The sequence below is a fragment of the Mandrillus leucophaeus genome, unplaced genomic scaffold (assembly GCF_000951045.1).
Source record: "Mandrillus leucophaeus isolate KB7577 unplaced genomic scaffold, Mleu.le_1.0 Scaffold61, whole genome shotgun sequence".
NCBI lineage: Eukaryota > Metazoa > Chordata > Mammalia > Primates > Cercopithecidae > Mandrillus > Mandrillus leucophaeus.
Window position 1 is genome coordinate 4,946,837 of NW_012106586.1, and position 5,730 is coordinate 4,952,566.

Sequence of the window (5,730 nt, forward strand, 5' to 3'; positions counted from 1 at the left end):
GCCAGGATGGTCTCGATCTCCTGACCTCGTGATCCACCCGTCTCGGCCTCCCAAAGTGCTGGGATTACAGGCTTGAGCCACCGTGCCTGGCCAGGGGTTGGGGGTTCTTGCTATGTTGTCTAGGTTGGACTGCAACTCCTGGACTCAAGTGATCCTAGCATCTCAGTCTCCTAAGTAGCAAGTACTACAGGTGTGCCACACCATGCCTAGCTTACTTAACATTTTGTGGTTCTGTTAGTCTTGGAATTTTTCTAAGGCTTAAGAGTGATTTGATTTGTATTCAACTGCATTATCGATTCTTGACATTTAATGATGTAATTCTAATATTTTCAACTGGCTAGATTTTCAAAGTGGCTTTAATCTTCAAAGTGCACAGTTTTTAGCAGGTAAAATATTTATTATGCCAATATTTGTATTTTATGTACATTATTTGAAACCCACTAGTTTTAATTTACCAAAATACACTTTTCAGTTCTACTAATGTGGTTACTAGTGAATAAGACATGTTTCAGACAGAATCCTGGCTCTTTGACTAGCTTTGTGACTGAGCGAAGTTTTAACTTTTAAGCCTCAGTTTTTCTCATCTTGAAAATGGGAATGTTATGAGAATTGCATGGCATTGCATATACATATTGAGGTTTCAGTCTTAGTTGTTGCTATTATTAAATATTAGTATAAGTTAACCTCTATATTTCCTTTCTTCTCCAAATTTTTGAGGGCATACATTGAAGACCAGTAAAGTAGCTACAGATTGTTGGATTGTGATTGTCCAAATGGAGGAGGGCAGTGCCATGGATAACTTGAAGTTCGAATGGTAACTTTGGAGTATATAACGTGTGGTGTGTGGCAAAGCTGTTTTTGTTTAAGCCAAGACTAGCCTTTACATCCCACAAACCTATACTAAGTGACAGAAAAGTGAGTACTGGTAATTTGCCGTTAGGATAGCTGGCCTAGGTTTAAACATTTTTATTGGAATAATACACTAAGTATATCACAAAGACTATATATTCATTTCACTCATCTAATATTCTGCTTCCAAGGTGGTAGGCCCTGATTTAGGTGATAGGAACAACAACAACAACAAAAAACATAACTCAGCTCTAACGGAGTTTATATTCTAGTGAGGCTATAAATATCTATAAGGTAATATTTGGTTTCGGTAAGTTTTTTTTTTTTTTTTTTTGAGACGGAGTCTCTCGCTCTGTCACCCGGGCTGGAGTGCATTGGCACAATTTTGGCACACTGCAGCCTCCACCTCCCAGGTTCAAGTGATTCTCAATAGTCATGTCTCGGCCTCCTGAGTAGCTGGGATTACAGGCTTGTGCCACGCCCAGCTAATTTTTATATTTTTAGTAGAGATAAGGGTTTCGTCATGTTGGCCAGGCTCGTCTTGAACCCCTAACTTCAAGTGATCCACCTACCTCAGCCTCCCAGAGTGCTGGGATTGCAGATGTGAGCCACCGTGCCTGGCCCTGAGTTTTTAAATGATGAAAGGTACACTTTTTTGGTAAAAATTTACATTGGAATAGAATTGTATAAAGTCAAAATAAATCAGTCTCCGTATTGCCCAGGATTAATCATTATTAATAGTCTGTGTGTTTAGATCTTTTCTACACATTGTATGGTGTAGACATATATCTAGTATATATATTAAAATATATATTTACCTATATATATTTCTCTCTCTCTTTCTCTCTCTCTCCCTTCTCCCCTCTGTCTCTCTCTGTCTCTCTCTCTCTCTCTGTCTCTCTCTCTCTCTCTCTCGTATTAGCTTGGGTTGCCAAAATAAAATATCATAGGCTGGGTGGTTAACTTCCCCCCACTCCTCCCCACATAGATCCAGGAACTTGAGTGGCTAGCTGGTTTAAACAACAGAAATGTGTTTTCTCAGACTTTCAGAGGTTGGAAGTCCCAGATGAGGAGTTGGGTTCCTGGTGAGGGCTCTCTCCTGGCTATATTATCTAGGTATGTGAGCACCCAAACCTAGGTGGTATAGCCTACTGCATGCTAGGTGATATGGTATATAACCTGTTGCTTCTAGGCCACAAACTCGTACAGCCTGTTACTGTACTGAATACTTTAGGCAGCGGTAATACAAAGGTAAGTATTTGTGTATTAAAACATTTAAACAGGCCAGGCGCGGTGGCTCACACCTGTAATCCCAATATTTTGGGAGGCCGAGGCAGGCGGATCACGAGGTCAAGAGATAGAGACCATCTGGCCAACGTGGAGAGAAAGCCTGTCTCTACTAAAAATACAAAAAATTAGCTGGACGTGGTGGCGCACGCCTATAGTCCCAGCTACTCGGGAGGCTGAGGCAGGAAGAATTGCTTGATCCCAGGAGGCGGAGGTTGCAGGGTTGGAGCAACCCGAGATCGTGCCACTGCACTCCAGCCTGGTGACAAAGCAGGACTCTGTCTCAAGAAAAAAAAAAGAAAAAGGAAAAAAATAGAAAAAGTACAGTAAAAATACAGTGTTACATTTTTATGTGATTACTGTCATACATTTGGTCTGTTATCGACTAAAACATTGTTACTAACAAATCAATATATGTTTGTGTCTCATTTCAGGACTTAGTACTGGACCGAAATTTTGATTTTATTGTGGTGTCTTACAAAATAAAACTAGCCTTTGGCTAGTCATTTGGTCTGTGTGAAAATACATTTCTTTGCAGATGGTCTCCATTTTGAATTTGTAATTCATTTGTCAGAATGTAGCCCCATCCATAAGTCAAGGAACATCTAGATTTACAGTGATTTGACTTCCAGTTTTTGACTTTAGGATGAGTTTATTCAGGCATTAAATGTATTTTTGACATAACAGTACTTTCGACTTAAAATAGTTACATACCAATAAAACCCTTGTTAAGTAGAAGCTATTGTTAAGTTGAAAATGCATTTAATTCACCTAGCCCGTGGAACATCATAGCTTAGCCTAGCCTACCTTAAATATGCTCAGAATACTTACACTAGCTACAGTTGGGCAAAATTACCTGACAGCACAGTATACTGTATCAGTTGTTTACCCTCCTAATTGAGTGATTCACTGGGAGCTGTAGCCTGCAGCCATAGTGCAACTTTGTGACAGAGTATGATACCACGGATCACTAACCTGGGAAAACGTTAAACCTCAAAATTTGAAATATGGTTTCTACTGAATTCATATCATTTTTCACATCATCATAAAGTCAAACCATCATAGTCAGTTTGGAATTGTCTGTGTAAGTATGAGTGTGCTGATCTCACTAATCCTGGCTGAGTCAGTTGGCATGTAGGTAATAGCCCTCTTCCCTGAAAAAAGCTTTGTCTTTTCTGATGTCTCTTTTGGCATTATCTCTCTTGCTTTTTCTGTAAAAAAAATAAAGATACTGTTCCTGTTTTTTCTAAAGCTGTTTGATTTTTTTTTTCTTTTCTTTTTGAAACAAAGTCTTGTTCTGTTTCCCATGCTGGAGTGCAGTGGTGTGATCACAGCTCTTAGCAGTCTCAACCTGCTGGGCTCAAGCAATTCTACCTCAGCCTCCCAAGTAGCTGAGACTATAGGCATGAGCCACTATGCCCAGCTCATTTTAAAATTTTCTGTAGAGATGAGGTCTCCCTGTGTTTCCCAGGCTGTTCTCTAACTCCTGGGCTCAAGTGATCCTCTTGTCTCGTCCTCTGAGAATGTTGGAATTAAAGATGTGAACCACCACACCCTGCCTAAAGCAGTTTTAAATTATAGCGTGTGTGTGTGTTTAGAGATGGGGTCGTGCTCATTTGCCCAGGCTGGAGTGCTGTGGTACAATCATAGCTCACTGCAGCCTTAAACTCCTGGGCCCTAGCAATTCTCTTGCCTCAGTCCACTGAGTAGCTGGGACTACAGGCATGTACCACCATGCCTGGTTATACATTTTTAATATTAAAAAAATGCCAATGTCAGAAAAATAAGAACAGTTTCTTGTTTTTGGAATTAGAAATGTAATACATGCACAAGTTTTAAATAGCACAAAAGGGTACACAGTGAAAAACAGCCTCCTTCCCTCCCAGTTACCTGATCCCCGCCTCCCAAAGACAGTCACTCTTTCTAGCTTATTTGGGGTAGCCACTGACAAATATTCTTTGCCTGTACTATTAGTCATATGTTTATATTTCTCTACATCTAACACATTAACACACATATATACACATGTGCATGAGTGCACACATGGAAGCCTTATGCACTTTGAATTTTCTTACCTAATGGCTTATCTTGTAGTTTGTTCCACATTCACACAGAAATTTACCTTATTCTTTCTCATGGCTGTGTAAATATTCCATTATATGTTTATATTATTAGATTCTTTATAATGTATATTTTAGCTGTTTATAGTCTTGCTATTACAAATGTTGGCACAAAGTTATGTTTTAATGTATTATGTATATTTATTTACATATACATTTATGCAAATATGTGATATATACTTAAGGAGCATATAGAGTCTTCAGTAATCTGGTTCACACTTGATACATTAAACAAGTCACTGTGTGACTCATACCTGTAATCCCAGTAATTTGGAAGGCTGAGACAGGAAGATTGCTTGAGCTCAGAAGTTCGAGACCAGCCTGGGCAATGTAGTGAGACTCTGTTTCTACTAAAAATAAAAAAAAATTAGCGATGCTTGGTGGTGCACCTGTAGTCCCAGCTATTCAGGAGGCTGATGTGAGAGGATTGCTTGAACCCAGGAGACCTGGGAGACAGAGGATGCAGTGAGCTGTGATCATGCCACTGCCCTCCAGCAAGACCCTGTCTCCAAAAAAAAAAAAAAAACACTGTATTTATATACCATTGGTTGAAAATAAGATACTTGAAATATTCATTCGTATCTGCCCCAGTAAAATTTTTCTCCTCAATGGCTATCATAACTAGAGATAGTTATATAAATCACATCTTTGATACCATAAGTTGATATTTGTAAGTAGCCTAGTAGTCGCTGGAAAGTTTCATTTGTGTATGTAATAAAATTATGTTGTTACTGATTATTTACTAGTCGATCTACATTCATGTTTTGTTTGTTTTGCTTTGTTTTTTAGAGGTCTTGCTCTGTCACCCAGGCTGTAGTGTAGTGGCACGCTCGTAGCTTACTGCACGCACCCTTGAACTCCTGGGCTCAAGTTATCCTCTTGCCTCAGCCTCCTTAGTAGTTAAGTCTACAGGGACACGCAACCACACCTGGCTAATTTTTTTAAATTTTCTGTAGAGACAGGGTCTTGCTATGTTGCCCAGACTGGTCTTGAACTCCTGGCCTCAAGTGAACCTTTCACCTCAGTCTGCCAAAGTGTTGTGCTGGGATTACAGGCATAAGCCACCGTGCCAAGCCTACATTCTTTATATAGATACCTTACGCTGCTTTTAGAAGTATCAGATAGAGCAATTATATAGTTGGAAAAAGCTGGAAAGGACTTTATGTCTTTATTTTAACTTTCTTAATTTACTCCTCTATTTCTAAGTTTACTCTGCTGTAATACTGATGTTCCTGAATTTGATGGTATACTTGATTGAGAGATGAGATCACGGTGAAGAAGGACAAAATGGAAAGAGGCCTTTAAAATTCCATGTCAGTTTTTGTGGTTCATAGATGCTGGGGCAGTATGTCAGCTGTCTCTGAGGAAGAGCCCTGTTGATACATGATGAGACAGGGAATCTTCTGCCTACTCCCAAAACTTTGAAAAATTAGTAAGGCAGCATTTAAAGAAAATTTTTAGCAAGGTCCTCAGA